Below are 18036 nucleotides of genomic sequence, written 5' to 3' on the forward strand. Positions count from 1 at the left end.
CAAAGCTTTAGTTGAAAACGAAGGGCTTTCTGCATCTGCTTTAGGCTTTTGAATGTCTTGAATTTGGCTTACTAAATGTAAATGAACCCACCCAGTAAAAGATTAAAGAGCTTGTGCTGATGAACTAAGGGCTATAACAGTAAGTAAGGCAGGTTTTTAACATTGCAAAGTTTCAGAATGTATTTTTTCCCCTACTGATGAAACAGCAAAAAGGGTTTGCTTTTAAATTTTGCTCACCGACTGAAACCTAACTATGTAGATTTTGCATGTTCTCCCTGTGCCTGCATGGGTTGTCTTGCAGTCTGAAGTTGATTGCCTTTTCTCTGTTTTGGTCTTGTGACAGGTTGAGATAGGATCAATTGAGTTAAAAGAGCTGTTTTTTGAAGGAAACACAGTAGCTTTCCTGACAGGTGTGTTGCTTAAAGCTTCCTTCTTTGGTTAAAATAATAATGATAATAATAATAATTTAATTGAAATTTAAAAAAAAAAAGTCCATGCCTTGCAGATTTACAATACTCAGTGCTTTCTGACTCCTGAGTTGGACATTCATTTCAAATGAGAAACAGACATTTACTTAGTTTTCTTCCTAAATATGAATATTTCCCACAAGGGAGCTGTAGGAAGGAGAGGGCCAGTTAATACCGTGTTACAAGTGTTGCAGTTCCAGAAGTTTTCACAGGAATCACCCCCTGCTCATTTATACCGCGTGGTTAATAATTATAGGCTCATTACAAGCACCATCTCACTGATCTGACTTTGGGCTTATTATTAAAATCATTATTACTATAATTATGACCTCTATAATGTTTGTTTTATAACACATCACTCACGTCACACGAGCTCCAAAATGCATCATTCACACTAACAAGTAGGTTTCAATCAATGAAAATATGCGTAAATAAATAGTGGTGATCAATGAACTGAAATTTTCTCTTTTTTGGACTGTGTAAAAATAAAAACAGGGATCAGTTACAGTATTTCTTCCGGGTTGTGATAGTCGAAGGAGGGATGAGCAGTGATGCTGCCTGTGTTTGCTCCGCACATCAGCAGCCCTGCTCCTCTCTCTCTCTTTCCCTCTCTCTCTCTCTCGCACAGACCCAGGCAGAGGTTGTACGTCCGCTCCGGGAGAGAGAGCTCACACCGCATAGCGCTACAGCCGCCTGACACCGACAGTCCTACCGCACGCTCTTTTCAAATGGATGTCTCCTCCGTTCACGCCTTTTGACACCGGAAGGTGCTCCTGTAGCTGCGTGAGAAACACCTCGTCCCTTGCTTGTTTTCTTAGGTAACTGCCTTCTCTCGACGACACAGAGAGAGCCATACTCACCCCCCTTTTCTTTCCATCGTTAGCCCGCTAAGCTAGCTAGCCCGCTAACTTAGCGGCGATACTTTGTATCGAGTCGGTATCAGTTTTCTGCCTGCGGACTCTTTGCGCCACGGCTGATTGAGGTGACCAGTCACTCTAGGTAAGGTGAAAATACTTGTTTTAACACCAATTGCAGTGATTGTTGTTTCCTCTCTTAGCCGCATAGTCATTTTTGGAGGGTTGCTTCTGCCCAGTGACCCCCCTACGGTTATCTGGTAGCAGGCAAGCAGCCGCCGTTATGGCAAAGCGGGGCTTGTTGACAGAAGCAGCCGAGCAACAGGGATGCGATGCGACTCTCCGCTTAAGGCACAGATTGCCACTTTGCTTTCAGGTGAATTAACCGGTAGATGCTGTTCCACAACCGCACCGAAACACGCCAAGTGAAGGGAAAGCTGCTTCCCTGATAACGGTGCTCATAAATACTTTTTTTCTATCCATCCCGCGTTAGCGTTCAACCGTGACTGTTGATTTGTAGCGCGAATGGGCCACTGCCGGGGTCAGTGCTATCGCACACTTGCCGCATTTGACTGCAGCGACTTGTTTCCCCCTACTAACGGTCAATTCAAATGAGTGCTAGTTATCAAGTTTTCCTGACTGCTCTGTGATCTCACCCAGTGAGATCAAAAGAAAGCGTCTGTTTAAAGTAGAGCATAATGGTTACAGTGGAATGTGTATCTGCTCTTCCTTTTGCTCTTTTCCTCCTTTCTGAACATTTTAATGCTTCATTGTTGCATCACAACCCGAAAAAGATGATGTGTAAACCCGGAATTTAACCTCTGATTGGTCTGTTGTTGTGCGCCTAATAGAGGTCAGATGACTTTAGCTGGGAAAAGAGAAGAAAACTAGCCAGTGCAAATTTGAAGAGGTTAGTCACTTTGAATGTAACGCAGTCACTAAAAAGACTTTGTAAAGGGTTACTTAAAGCATGTGGGGCCTGATGTGTGCGTGTATGTATGAGTGAAAGAAGAGAGAATGTGCGGGCATTAACAATGCTGTAATTATCTCAGAGATAAGAAAATGGATCCACTATCAATCCTGCAAGACTCGGCAGCTCTGCACAGCAGAGCTGATGAAGCTGTAGGATTGACAGGGAACCAATTAAATTAATCTGTCATGTTCCTTAAAGGGAGAGAAAAGAGGAAGCATGTATTATTTATCCCCTCTCTCTCTCTCTCTCTCTCTCTCTCTCTCTCTCTCTCTCTCTCTCTCTCTGTGTGCGCGCGCGCGCGCGCGCGTGCACACACTCGTGTGGCATTGCCTGTAAGAGTGCAGATACGCTGTGTTGCTTAAGGGAAGCTGTGCGGTACCTTGTTCACTACCTGTAGCAGCGGTCCCATGGTGCAGGCGAGCTCAAGGCTTTGATCATTTTCAACAGGATTATCTGTGTGGTAGCGCTGACTACCAAATAGAAGAAGAAATAACCTGACCACATAGTGCTTGGCTTCCTTGAAATCTATATGGGAAGTTGAAGTTGTGGAATCATAACTGGGGTTTTGTGCCATGTTGAGGATCTTTGCCTCAGAGCTGGATATCTAAACTTAGGCTTGTGTTATAAGGCATGACTATCCAGCTCTGAAAGGAAATGAATCATGTTCCTCATTTCAAGGCTGTGGAGTCTGCATGATGTGTTTCCTGCCCTGTGTTGCATTGACTGTGTGTTCAGGCTGTAGCAGATTTGCATCCGTGTGTGTGTGCTTGTGTAACCATGTTTGTTATGGCTGACTTGAGAGTCTTTCAAACTGGGAACATTTTGGCCAATCTGTGGGACGTACAGCATTGGGAATATAACAAAAATAGTTTTTTAGTGAATGAGATTAATTGAGGAGGGGAAAAAGTGTGTGGGGAAAGTACGTCACTGTGGTTTTAAGTCATATAGTGAGTATGACTAAGTAATGAGTTGTGTATGTTTTTGCTGCAGGTGGATATAGTCATTGCAAAAGCATGTTTTTACAAAACATCTAAATTATAAGGGACAGTTACAAACAAAGTGTCTTAACCTTTTCCCTATTTTTAATCACAGTGAGAAATTAGTAGCTCACGTTTTCATTGGCTTTGCTGCTGAGTAAATAATCTGGAAAGTGAAGGCGAAAATCACTGCCGTCCTGTTTGCGTGTTTGCTAGTGTTTGTCATCAAGCGTGGCTGTGGCGCATTTATTACTCCGAGCTGCTCTGGAACAATAGCTCTATTCTGATCTGTGTCTCCGGAGGGAAGCAGCAGCATTCGGGGACCCTGGCGATCTGTGTGCCAGTGAGGCTTGGTTTGGAATTGGGTTTCCACAGCCACCTGGAGCTCAGAGCACAGGAATGCCATTGTTCCTACTTCCAGACTAAGACCGGATCGCACACATGCACATAAAGAGATACATGCGAGAGGACTCATACCAGCCTGCCTGTTCCCCCCCAAAACCTGGGTCACCCTGCTTTGTTACATTGGCATTACTCACATGCACAGCCACCATGACCTGGCAGTGGCTGCTGAGCGTGTGAGTGCTTTAAATATCAGTGAGCAAAATTTATTGCACTTCCACTCTTTGTGCGTTGTTCATCTTGCTTACCACCTAACATAGGCCTGCAAAGTAGGTGAGAAGTATTTAATAAAGTGTAACTAGAACTGAAGAAATTGCCCAGTTAATCATTTTGTTATTGCTTCTCACAAGTTGGCAGTCTTTTTGCCCGTCATTGCAAAATTCTGATAGCAGCTTCTCTAGTGTGCACAACTGGCAGCCAAATCTGTGTCGTCTTTGTATTTATTTATTTTAATTAACTTCTAAGATTTGCTGTGCTGCTTAGACAAAGACGAGACATCACCTCAAGGATGCCATAATGAGCATTTTTCAGTGTTTTGTCATTTTCTGCTAAAACAATAAGTCATTTAAATATGCATAATGATGGTAACCGTTTATTTGCAAGAACAAGAAATAACTGGGACACTTTAATCATATGGATGCATATTGTCATAGACAAAAGCCACTGGCGGCGACAGATTTTGTGGTATCTGTTGTAGCTTGTCAAATGTCACTTTTGCTTTCTTTAATGGAATCTCGCTCTCACATGAAAAGGACTGCACAAACATCAGCTGTCAGTGCATGAGCTGATTACTGCCTGCTTACCAACCAGCTACTCCACTAAGATGGGTTTTGTTGTTAATAATGTTGTCTGATCACACTCACATCAGACAGAATTATCTCTACCCTCTGCAGCAGTTGGTTCTGGCATTGGCAGTGCAGCTGAAAGCTCATTTTCTTGTCACAGAGCAGAGTAGAGTTGCCATAAATTGGAATAACATCACCAACTTGGAGCTATTATGTATAATATATGTTTGTTTTTTGTGGTGAAACAAGTATGGGTTTTGTTTTTGTGCTGCCAAAAATCTAAAAAGTATTTTTGAAAAATAGACGATGGTGGTCGAATTAAAGCCAGTTTGAGCATGCTACAAGATTATTTAGCCTGTATTATATCTATCCCAATATCAGAGAGAATTAGCAAAAGCCGACACGTCAACTTGATTGAGGGGGTGGATCTAAACATCTGTTCTGCTCAAAAAAGGCAAGTGTGGCCCTGTAGCTAGTTTAGCTAGATCAGATAGCAGAGACCTAAATGGCTGATCTTCAGACAAGTAAGAGAAGCTGAAAACAGAGTGTAACGAGAAGGAGAGAGAGGGGATATTGGCAGCATTTAGCAGATTTTTTCCCCTGTTTCTCAGTCCTCTAGGGTTTAGGCAGACAAGTTTAGTTTTGTGCTCTTGTGTGTGTGAATGTGTGTGCTGGTGCTTGGCTATACGTGTGTGTCCTCTGGCTCTACAGTGGGTCACTTTAGGGATAGAGTTGCATAGAAGTGGGTCAGCCAGTGCCACCGGGGAGTCTTGCCAGCTCTCTGCTCCTATTCAGCATTGAACCGACTGAAGGCCTACACAAAAAGTGTGCGTCCACATATGTAAGGATTGTTTCTGAGAATTACATGTTAGTGTGAAAATCACACCCTTCACACTCAGCGACCTTTGCTGGATCAGCCATTTACCGAACATGTTCCTTCCTCGTTTGTTGCACTTTGACTCCTCATAAATATGCTTTGGTGGAAAAAAACTGTAACTGTGAAGGCAAAAAGAGCAGCACGCCTATATGTGGCGCAGTATGTTTAAACTGCATATAGGACCTCTACAGATGATTCAGAGCCTGTCACAGCCAGAGTGTCTCAGCTGGATGGACACAGTGTTTCTGCTGGCTTAATGATAAGGAAATAGGATTTAGCCCAGCATTCAGCAGAGGTTTATTTCAACTCCTAGCTGCAGTCTCTTGTTTTCTGCTCTGGCTCTCCTTTGACAAGGAATTAATGGTCTATTTCTGTTTTCATTTCAGTTGCGTATGTAAGTCTTCACAAGGTAGCACCAAAAAACCCAAATATTTGCATAGATGAAGACTTTGTTTGTCACGGTTTGTCGGGAGTCACCCGTGACTTTTATCAAATACAAATACAAAAGCTAGTGCTACAGTAAACTCAGTGATGCTTAAAGTGTTGCAAAGTGCTTTTTTTCCGTTTTGTGTTCCCCACAAGATGCTACAAATATCCATCCAACATAGCGGCTCTGTGTAGAAGCTTTTGAACCATGTATTTATGCACAATGTGACAGTGTGCTGTGTAAATGTGTTAATGGGTGTGGTAAACTCACAAAATATGATCTGCCAACTCTGCAGTTTTTCTCTCTGCATGGTTTGTTACAGTTCATTGAGTCTGGTCTATAGTTCACAACTCTTTTTTTTTTTTTTTTTTGTTGCTGTTGCTGAGCAGTAGCGTTTAGTCAGTTAATTAATTAGTCAATAAAAATCAACTTAACTGACAATTACTTTTATTTATTCATAAGTGTATTTATTTTTCTGATGAGCATTCTAAACATTTACTGGTTTCATTTTCTCAAATATTCAAATAAGCTTCAAATATATTTGAAGCTTCTATTTGTTCAAATAATAATCTGTACAGTTTGAAATGTTTGAAAAAGTTTTTTATTATTGCTATTATTACAGAAATGTAACACAAAATGGCAAACTGGAAAAAGGCTGGTCAACATGTGGACCATTGTACAGCTAAAAAGCCAAAGATTTCCCTCATGACTTGGTGAAGAACAAAAAAAACCCTGAATGTTATAATTAATTTATCAGGTATCCAGAAATACACTAATGCAGTTTCATGTCCACTGCATGCACGACTGTTTGATTTTAAGTTTGCCATACACATCAACTTAAAAGATGTCTATGTCTATGTCTATGTTGTGTTCGTCTTAAGTGGCGAAAAGAGGAAGCTGGAATACTGAGGCTGAAACAAGTCGGTTTTTGGGATGTGAGCGTTTATTGGTTTTAAGAAATTGTGGCAACTTAAACGCCTAATGACAAGTGCCGGTAGCCTGCTACTGTTTGCTGCACAGACAAAGTACCTAGCTTTAAAAGTCACCTTGAAAGTCTCAGTAGAATGAGCTAATACAGCATGCAGCAGCTCAGCATAGTCACATTGAGTAACAGTATATGCTGTTATCAGCTTTGCTCTGACAATTCCCCTCTTTGTAAAAGTGTCCTATTCATGTGTGTCCGTATCTCGCTCAAAGCATCTGTTTCACTCTGAGATACTACTCGACAGAGGTAGTTTCCATGGTGACAGTCGTGCTCCTTGCCCCCCCCCCCCCTCCCTCCCCCTCCTTGCTCGCCATAGGAAGAAGTGGTGTACGTTCAATTACTGCTGACTCATGGAGAAACAGTAGTGTGGTCCATAATTAGACAGACACGTCTCTTCTCTGTCTGGCTTGGAACCAGTTTGTGTCCCTTTTAATATTTTACACTCTGTTTGTTTTGCGTGTGTTTTGGCTTCTGTATTCGTCTTTCAGAGTTGTTTGTTTTGTTAGACTTTTCTGCTAAGGGAATTTTCTAGACAGTTTTCCCTGCTTGTTTTGACTGATTATGCTGTTAAAGTTAGAAAAAGATTTCTGTAAATTTGGTTTAAAAAAGTGGGACACACTGATGTAACATGATCTTCTAAAACTGTCAGGAACTTAAGGAAGCTAGCAACAGGGTTTTTTTTTCTTTTTCTGTTTATAGCGTGAATCTGATAAGTATGCACGTTTTTCCTGTAGGAACTTTACAAATTATAAACACCAGTTCTTCTTTCACAGTACACAAGTTAGACAAACAGTGCTAGCTTTTAAGTCCTTTCATGCAAATTCTCTCAGCAGTTGGAAAGTAAATTTAATTTGCTGGAGTCCTAGTGAAAAGTCCAGAGCAAGGGAGAACCACTTGGAGAAATAGTTTTGCACATGTGCAGAGTCTAATTTGAGAGAAATACCAGTGCAAACCTGAAAGCTGTAACTCCCTTTAGGGCTATCTGGCCTCTTGTGAATAAGGGAGGACTTATTTAAGTAGCTCCTTCTTCTATCAGATTAGATACTTATTTGCGACAGTATTATGACAGCACGACACAACCCACCCAGTGCTTCTAGGGCTGGGTAGGTTTTGTCAGGAAGCATCTGCTTAGCCAAGCACACATACAGTCTATGTCAGGGGTGTCAAACTCAAATACACAGTGGGCCAAAATTCAAAACTGGAACAAAGTCGTGGGCTAACGTTAATATTTATTGGAAAAAAAAAATCTTCCTCCAGATATAAGAATGAATCTTTTCTTATGGACTCAAACAAGTTTTGCTGAAAAACTGAATATGGAACAAGCAAAGCTTAATACTAAACAATATATATATTAGCTGTATAATACCAGTAGGCCAGCTCTAATAGTAATTTGGTATGGCTTCGCGGGCCAAATGTAATTAGGCTGCGGGCCAAATTTGGCCCGCGGGCCAGAGTTTGACACCTATGGTCTATGTTATACACCTCAAGTCCACCACTTGGTGAGCATGTGTAGGTGGTGCACTGTAATGTAAGTTCTCAGCATGATCAAAAAACAGCCAGGCACTTGGACATCTGCATGGATGCTTGTGTTAAGTGGACTATAAAAAAACTGTACTATAATCCCTGCTTAAGTCAAAGGTGTTAACCCTGGATCCACTGAACTCGTGCATTTTCTCACTGAAATGGTTGAAAGTTCTGTCATCCAAAAACTAGCTCAGAGAATCTCTAAACATTTTTATACTTGCTGAAATTAACCAGGGAGAAAATCTGTCTTACAGTCATGAAACCCACAGCTGATGAGCTCAAAATGAAAATTGACTGAGAAAATCATTCTGACTGCTTCCAAGAGCCCGGCAGATGAGTGCGTGCACATGACTGCTACTCAAGATATCATATTTCATGTTTTACTTACATCCGAGAAAAGGCTTCAGTCTTATCGTCCACTTCTAATCAGGGTACTACATTAGAGTCAGTCCAGTGAATCTCAAGCACAAAATAGGCCTCACAGAATAAGCGTTTTAAATACTCTTGAGCAGTCTAAGAGTATTTTGTGTGTGCACGGTAGCCTAGCTAAATTGTGTATAATTGACCTCTGTGGGGATATTTGTTTTCAGCATTTAATCCAGCCTCACTGTCCTGGAGCAGCTGGCAGCTACAGTCCACTGTACAGAGTAACTCCATTTCTGTAGTCTGTGTAGTGCCTCATGGTCTGCAGTACTGGCTAAAGCAGGGCCTGTTTGTACTCGGATGACAGCTCTTAATGTGTCTTTGTTTGCAGCGCTTTGAACAGTTAAACGAAAGATCTTGTTGTGGAAAAAGTCACCCTCCTTAAATGATAGTGATTAAAAGCTTTTAGTCACTCTTATTACCTGACAACAGCAACCAATGAAACAAATAACAGTTATCTCACACTGGATGTGGGTAAAGAGGTTACAATTCAAACAAAAGTCAAACAAAATGTATAGAGATAACAGATGGATTGCCAGTGACTACAGTTGGAATACTGTAGTCACTGGCACTATTAGTTGACTGTAATTAATATTACTGTCAACTAATACTGCCAGTATTAGTATTAGTTGACTAATAACAGTATTAGTTCATACTTTAATTTCCTTCAGGAATGTAGATTACAAACGAATTGAAATTTGCTGCCAAATATGCTTGCTGTTTGAGTGTTATATAGTTAATTGCTGAGGAATCTTTTTAAAACCCTGGGGTTTTCTCTGTGTGCTTGTATATCTTGTGTAATAATGGGTGGGGGATATAATGTTTGCTTCGTGACATATGAATATGGTTATATGAGACCTCAGGCAAGCTGTTTGGTGGCAATAAAAAATACTCAAATGCTTTCGCTTTTTGAACATTTAGCCGCTAATTTTCATTGTGTTTGCCTGTAGGCTGATGTTTGTCTTGGCCAAATTATTCAAGGGCAGCACAGGTAGTAAAAATATAAACAAAGGCAGTCTGATACTGCTCTTCATATTCTTCATTTAAATGTTTTCAACTCCACTGGGAGTAAATTGTGCTTGTTCTTGGCTTAGTTTCCGCATGTTTCTACAGAAGGACACTACACTCTCAAAGGTGTGACCGCAGTGCCATTCTCAAGGTTGTATAAATAATTAATTGATGCAAATATAACTGAAGGCAACATTTGTGTCCTATATGGAAATTTGTCTGTAAGTTATTGGTAAGAGAGAGAAGCAGAGGAGGGCAGAAAGGACTGACACTGCTGTGGAAGCTCTGTGCTCTGTCTTAGCCATGTGACAGAGTGAGCTATCTGCCTGGGGCTCACCCTCACGAAGGCACAGCTCTCCCCTCTGCGCAAACATACACAAAACTGTCCATCTCTGCCTCTTATCTAGTGTGTGCATGTGTGTGGGTCTGTGTGGTTTTTTTGTGCTAGGTCTCTGAGTGAGCTTGTTGTAGACCAGGCACACTGATAGTCATATCAACAGTTAGTCTAGGCTGATGGACTGCAGAACTACTCGTCCATTGTCCATTGTGTGTGTGTGTGTGTGTGTGTGTGTGTGTGTGTGTGTGTGTGTGTGTGTGTGTGTGTGTGTGTGTGTGTGTGTGTGTGTGTGTGTGTGTCTGCTAAGCTATCAGAAATTGCATTTCTACAAGCCACGAATGTCAGATGCACTGTGTTCATGTATCTTGGGAATGTGTGTGTTGCATGTGATGCAGTATAATCTGCCACAGGCTTGGATGTGGGTCACTGTGGCTGCAGCTCCACGGGTCAGAGAGAGACAGCAGCAGGGATGCTGCCTCTGTACTTGCTGCGCATGGGCTAGCCTGAAATATATTTCACAACAGTAGAAAATAAAAGAAGAACCAAGCTGCACTTGAGATCTGATTTGAGTTTTCTTTTTAACATAGCCTCAAGCAAAAATACCATGGTATTTTTAGTTGTTCAAGCCGTTTTCTGTATATTTACATGATTAAAAGTGTTACTTATGGGCACCTAAATTTCTGTGTGGTAGATTTTACAAGAATAGAGTCTACAGAGGCATACTGAGATATAAATAGAGATGAAAATTTACATGACTTCTTAATAAGGTTAGATATGAAAGAGGATGACCAGATTAGTCATGCCTGCCGCTCATAGTGGATTTCACCTGAAGTAATTAAGCCAAAGTTATTGCTGAACATTTAGAACCCACAGTGAAACTTATTGGAGGTTATGTAGTGTGACGAGGGGTGTTAGGAGTGAGTGTGTGTGTGTTTGTGTGTGGGTGGAGGGGCTATTGACCTCATGACAGAGTTGGTTAAATGAAGTATTGATACTGCTAGCTTTGTTAGTGTGTGTGTGTGTGTGTGTGTGTGTGTGTGTATGCGAGTGTGTGTTTATGTGTGTGCGCATCTGCAGAGTTGTATGTGTGTATTCAGATATATTTACCCTGTGATGGATTGTGCATTTTGCAGATGCCAATAGGCAGTAGTGTGTCATAGATCAAACAACTTGAGTTGGCCCAGTGGTGTTAAATTTGTCTGAGGATTATGAGAACAAATCATGCAAACAGACAGGCAGGTTATGCGCCAATCCTAGAGAACGATTAATAGAGACTGTCTTGGGGGCGATTGTGGCTCAAGAGTTGGGAGTTCGCCTTGTAATCGGAAGGTTGCCGGTTCAAGCCCCGGCTTGGACAGTCTCGGTCATTGTGTCCTTGGGCAAGACACTTCACCCGTTGCCTACTGGTGGTGGTCAGAGGGCCCGGTGGCGCCAGTGTCCAGCAGCCTCGCCTCTGTCAGTGCGCCCCAGGGTGGCTGTGGCTACAATGTGTGTGTGAACGGGTGGATGACTGGATATGTAAAGCGCTTTGGGGTCCTTAGGGACTAGTAAAACCGCTATATAAATACAGGCCATTTACCATCTTTATTTTCTTGTTTAAAAGTTGCTTTAGTGAAATTTTCACTTTATTTTGTAAAAGGTTTGCTTTTTGCTGCAGCCTGAGGCCATAGATACTGCAACCCACATCTTTACAACACAACATTGTTATCATTTTAGTGACTTTTTCACATCCTTTCAACACCCCCCCCCCCCCCAAAAAAAAAAAAAAAAGCAGGTAGTGATAGCGGATGTCTTGCTCTCCGGTTCTCTCCATCTTTTCTGTTCACCTAGTGACCGAAAGCAGAGAGCAGCAACACCTACACAGAGGCTGTGCACTGTCAGAGGAGGACATTAGAAGGGACAAAATGTCTTTGTTAACTTCCTTTCTGAGATGATTTCTTTCATGCATCTTAACCTCAGACTCTTTAGTTTATGTGTTTTCTAATTTTTGTCAGAAAGTGGTTATAAAAACATGAATGTTCGGATTTCAGTTATCGCTATTCTGGATCCGATTGTATTCATAACAGCCTTACTTCTATGGACCAAACATGCTTTTCCATGCCACCTGTGCTGTTTATATGTATGTATTGTAGAGAAGGGATCTTTTTTATGCCACCAGAACTGTTTAGTTTTCTGCTGTTTTTGTGCTGATTTGCACTTCCTTATGCTAAGAGTAAGTGAAGCCAACTGCTAAAAGAGAAGAACATTTGTGAGTGCAGTTCAGTTGTTCTCAATGCCAAAAACACAGCTGCAAAAATACAGTCAAATTGGAAGTCTGCTGCTAACATTTCCAAAAATATTTTCATCCAGTAGAGTTGTTAAAAACATGGCGTAAGGAATCAGTCAACAACATCACCAGTCCAACATCCCTGCTGTTGAATTATTTTCTACAGGGCTGCACTGTATTGTCAGGCAGAGCTTATTTTCAGAAAGAGAGAGAGAGCGAGAGAATGGATAAATGAGAGGCAACTCTCTTAATGTTAGTCATATGGTGGTTGGAAACCAAAATTATTTTGACCGTGTGCAGTCCACTTTTGATCTTGATGCCTAGGTTGCTTCGAAATGGTTGCTTTGAAGACAGGAACCAGGTCTGCAACCACTTGCAGTCAGTTGCTGTCTTCAAAGCAACTTGTGTGACAGTGTTAAACTAACGTGGCAACAAGACAGAGTCAGTTTGCTGTCAGTTTGATATTGAATGGAACTAAGTTGGCAGTTATCTGCAATCTCTTGTGATAATACAGCAGTTGTAACTGATAAATTGGCAAAAATTGCATTTCAATTGGAAATTTCGTACATTCTGCCCAAACCAAAATGAAATGAGCGCTTACCAGTCTTGATTTTATATAGGAACAGAACCACAACACAACAAGTTGGCAACTAGTTGAGTCGAGTCTGTTTCAAAGAAATGTTTCTCACAAACTGCACTTATCTAAACAGACTGCCTCACTCTTATTGTGATGTGTTAGCAGTATGTTTGCATTTTTGAAGTAGACACCAAATATTGGCAACCCATCACCAGTCTGTCCTTCAATGATTGTGATCAGTGAGTGGGGCTGCAATTGGTTTCAGGCAGGTTGTCTCTTACTAGGTTACCTGTATGCTTGCATTGCTTGCACTCCAACAGAAAAAAAAGGCAACCACTGAGTCACTAGTCATAAGGAGTTTGCCATCCTATTTTTACTCTAGTGTGACTGAATCATAAGATAGAAATGTGTTCTAAATTTCATAAAGTAATTATAAATACTTCTCATTTTTCTTTTCAAGTGTTTCCAAAGATATTTTTCCAGAAATTACAATGTAGTTGCAGTGAGTGTGGCTAAAAGCCAGCTCATGTGATAGGAAACTGCATTAAATCCACACTTTGACTAAACCACAAAAGCAGTGCATTGCAGCACCACGTGGAATTGCTGGGAAGTCTGTCTTAGATTGGTGAATGTTGCCGGGAGCATTTGTGCACACAGCTGGGGGTGTGCATGCGCTTAAGCTTGATCCTGTTAGCACGGCGGCTGGCTAGAACAAGGGCAGGAGGGAGATAGAAACCAAGAACAAATCACAAACATGCAGATGTTACCAAGATACACAGAGATGGATGGGGAAGTTGATGATAAATCTGGCCTGTCTAATCACTCAGGACACAGAAGAGGGAAGGTAGTGTGTATCTATGCTGTGTTCTTTGTCACTACTGTTAACAGTCTTGTGGCCTGGTGCTTTGTTTCCTGCAATCTCTGCCGTCAGTAAACAGGAAGCAGATCTCTGTCTTTCTGTTACTCGCTCTGTCCTTTTCTGTCTGTCCTTTGGTTCCTCTTTCTTCCTCTTCCTACACTCGCCTTCCTCTGCAAGTGCAAGCTGTATGTGTGGAAGGAATAGGCATGTAGGTCCCAATGCACGTCATTAGTAAGGTAAGCAAAAGAGGCAAAATGGTGAGCTGTGTCATCCAGGATAAGTATGACATGTTCAGGGATGTTGGGCCAGCTGCTTCTTACCTATTTTCTCCTCACGCTATTCTTGGCATTCCTGTTTTTCCCTCCTGGGCTTCCCCGGGAAAGATGTCAGAAATGGTGAGCTACGGCTGCAATCACTTGTGATAATGTTGTTGTCATCTTTTGTTGCCTTTCCTCTAGTCCCTATTTAGCATTGATTTGGTTTTTGTGTGTGTATGGTGTGCTTCAGGCTAGGGCTGGGCGATATATCGAGTTTTTAAAAAATATCGATATATTTTCATACGAGATATAAGATGTGACAATATCGTTTATATCGATATAGTCTATGTTACGTTATAATTATACTTGTGGAGCCGCAGGTTTGCCTCTCTTTCGTCCACTTTTGTCTCTACGCAACGTTACTCGGCCTCGCCTCTCCTGCACTGAACACAACTCCCCCATAGCTTCACCTGCAGGCAATGACAAGATGAAAGCGGAAAATCTCCGTTAGCGAGTTACCGTGCGTGGGGCTGGATGGCGTCAACGTGTTAGCGAGCTAACCGCGCTAACGACATGCAGCCCAGAGGGGCTGCACGGCCTAAAATCCTTTCCTTTTCTCAAAAATCGACAGTGCGCCTTATGTATGAATTCTGGTTGTGCTTACTGACCGCGAACCGATTTTATGTGATACACAGCGCTCAGCAATCTGTCAAAAAATGTTTTAATATGACTTTGCTAAGCTACGGAGCTGCACCGCTTGATGGATTGTCGGAGAATTACGGCTACAGAGGAGGAGCCTCGCGGAGTGATACGTACTGTGTGTGTATAAGGATGGCACCTGTTCAGAGACGTGGTGCAGCTGTGAAATCTGTCTCTTTGTTATTATGCTCAGCGTCTATTAGTTTACATTTTGACTGCACAATTGTGAGCTTTTTGTTATGCACAAAAACAACATTGTTTTCTTTTATTTATGGACCATGATTATTTAATATATGCTGATAATTTATTTTTGAGTAATATCTACGCTGTATGTAAATAAAAGTGCCCGTGTGACATCTGGGACACAGTGTGACTAAGAACTCTCTTTTTGTTCTTAACTTATGGCTTAAAAAAAAAAAAATCGAGATATATATCTTATATCGCCATCCAGCTAAAAAATATCGAGATATGAATTTTGGGTCATATCGCCCAGCCCTACTTCAGGCCCTGTAAAGCCTTCCTTTCCCACACCACTTGAACCACGAGGTGATTGACAGAGCAAGAGGTCAAAGGGAATGCTGAAAGGATTTGGACGGAAGTTGTAGTTTGTTCAGGATTGGCACAGCACTGTTTGTTGTTGCTAAGACCAAAGATGCCATCTTTAAGCTCCCATTGTTACAGCATATGCTACAAACAGAGTCGCATATCGCACACACACACACACACACACACACACACACACACACACACACACACACACACACACACACACACACACATTCTTCATGCTCTTACTAAGCTATCACATAGTCTAAAAGAAGAGGCCATTCTTCCTGTCTATGAGTGTCTCCCCTCTACTCTGTGACTTTCTGTGGCAGTCTGTGGAGAGAGGGGAACAGTTAGGTCTAATGCTTAGACATGGCTGGTTGATCACAGTGTGCTCACACTGAGCTTTGGGGGATTGTGAAAGACTGATTTGACTGTCTGTTAGTTTTAGCTGTACCCACACTACACTCTAAATTGTCCAGAACAAAGGTTGTTCCAGAGCTCCTCAACCTTGTTTGGCTGCAGCTGTCACACTTAAGCATGCCAGCTTTATCTTGCAAGGTGTCATGTTGGACCTTATGATATTCTCTTTCTGCAAAATGTCTTGCTTACAGAGAGAGAAGCTTTTATGCTTGCGTGCAGAAATCTCTTCATTAGTCCGCACATGAGCACCTCCTCACCTCTGCATTTGTTAGTCCGCCTGAGTCACTGGTATTTTGGATTTACGACAGGAATTACGTCGGGTCAAGCTGAATGGAAAGAGGCCTAAGTGGGAGAAGAGACTGTTACACTGAATTAATAACAGAGGGTGTTCTGTAGGGACTGAGATAGAGGCAAGAGTAGGGTGGGATGAAGACACAGCCTTTTGGCTCCTATCCTGCATTCTCTGGTTTGGTTCACAGCTGGAACAAAGAAGAAGGGAGGTGTACAAAACAAAGGAATGGCAAAGACTGCAGAAAATTCGAAATGCACAAACCTTTTGCCTCCTGATACTGATTGTGGTGTCTGTAGTAGGAGATCTGCCTTCACAAAAGCTTACCTTTGGGAGAGGAATTTCTTTTGCCAAATTCACTCATTGACATCCTTCATATATTAGTACTAAAACACCAACTTTCAACTGTACTTTAAATTTTTATGTATTTTTTATGTACATGGTGCAATTTGTTCTTTCTTTCTTTTTCTTTTTTCTTTTTTTTAGCAGGAACTCCAGCAACAGTTGAGGGAAGATGAACAATTTTAATATTTGACCAACGCGTTTCGGCTTGTGGCCTTCATCAGGGTCATCATGACCCTGATGAAGGCCACAAGCCAAAACGCGTTGCTGGAGTTCCTGCTATGTTATTTCTTTCATCCTCTCCATGCACCTTGGAAGCAGGTGAAGTTGTGCCAGAAAAAAAAAATTTTGCTGCTTTTTTTTTTTTTTTTTTTTTTTTTTTTTTTTTTTACAATGCATCAGCCATAATCAGATACATTTTTCCATATTTTTATGTAAGGCCTTACAGCGATAAAATTAGCTCACTGCAGTAAAACTGGCTCAGTCACATCTGGCTCATGTGCATAGCAGTGTCAGTGCTACAATATATGCAGGCCGTGTTTTGGAGTTATCTCATTTCCGAAGGTAAAAGCTGGTATGATTTTGGTGCAGCAGGAAAAAATAAATGGCTATATCCCCAAACATAAATAAAAAAGTTCCTTACTATAAGTACACATCACACCTCTTAGCATGCAACAAAGTGGACACTCACGGCATAGACTTCTCTTTCTGCTCTCTGGATTAAGTGTAAAGTGTAAAGTGTGCGTGTTAGTCCCCATAGGGAAATAGTTCCTCTTCATTTAACCCATTCACCCAGTGAAGCAGTGGGCAGCCACCAATGCAGCGCCCGGGGAGCAGTGTGTAGGGATGGTACCTTGCTCAGGGGTACCTCAGGGTAGCCGTTCAGTGGAGTCGAACCCCCGACCTTCAGATCATGGGGCCACCACTCTACCTACTGAGCTATCCCTGCCTGGATTAGGGTTCCTGTGTTGGCTTACATAATGTCAGATTTCACTGGCACAACTGTGTGTTTGCCAGTGTTTGGACGGGTCCTTGCATGCTCACTTTCTCTGCCTCATACTTCTGTCCATATGTAAGCCAAAACAATGTGCCACTATATTTTATGCCTTGTGAACAGTGTGTTTGTGTTTGTGTGTGCTTCATTTCTGAAATGGGGCATGCCTTGGTAGCAGGAGTATCTATTACGAAATCATTTTGTGGTTGTAAAGGTACAAAGTCAAGTTTACATTTGTAAAAAACAGTCATTCAAAACTTCATGAACACTGAGGCTAGTTTATTATCACGAGCGTAACAAAGGGCACTACTGCCAGACACTTTTCTCACAATATTCATTCTCTCATCATCACTGCTGTGCTTGCTGTCTGCCGTCTTGGGTTTTGTGGTTTTTGTCATCTTTTTTTCCACCCAGACATGTAGAGCTCATAAACTCGCAGAGAATGAGACAGGTAGAAAGCATTCTGACTTTAAAAAGAGCAAGAGGTTTGCACAGACAAAGACAGAGAGCGTTGCTATTTGCACTGCAGTGTTGTGTGGTCATGTGTGAGTGTGTGGTGGGTGTTCTGTAGTTTTATTTTGTCATTGTCAGGGGAATCTGATGAGTATTTTTAGAAGCTCTTGCTTGTCCTGCTTCCAATTTGCAGATGAATTACATTCCACTCAAACTTCATGGAGGCTCATTTAAATCATGTAAAGAGTGAGAAAAGAAGGGCAGACAGAGACGGCTTACGACGTATATGAGA

At 41.7% G+C, this 18036-nt stretch overlaps 1 protein-coding gene across 5 annotated transcripts in view; it reads left to right on the top strand.

The window, feature by feature from the left end:
* The first annotated feature begins 1070 nt into the window (after positions 1–1070).
* Positions 1071–18036, top strand: part of galnt1 (UDP-N-acetyl-alpha-D-galactosamine:polypeptide N-acetylgalactosaminyltransferase 1) — a 58257-nt gene continuing 41291 nt past the window's right edge. For 3 of the 5 annotated variants that reach the window (XM_085422847.1, XM_085422846.1, XM_085422850.1), the window contains exon 1: positions 1071–1466. The gene's annotated coding sequence lies outside the window, so the exon portion shown is untranslated. The remainder of the gene's footprint in view (positions 1467–18036) is intronic. The other 2 variants (XM_085422849.1, XM_085422848.1) reach the window with 1 other exon arrangement.

Source organism: Rhamphochromis longiceps, linkage group LG11, assembly GCF_057381845.1.
Source record: "Rhamphochromis longiceps isolate RC_006_pf linkage group LG11, R_longiceps_female_GT1.1, whole genome shotgun sequence".
Taxonomy (NCBI): domain Eukaryota; kingdom Metazoa; phylum Chordata; class Actinopteri; order Cichliformes; family Cichlidae; genus Rhamphochromis; species Rhamphochromis longiceps.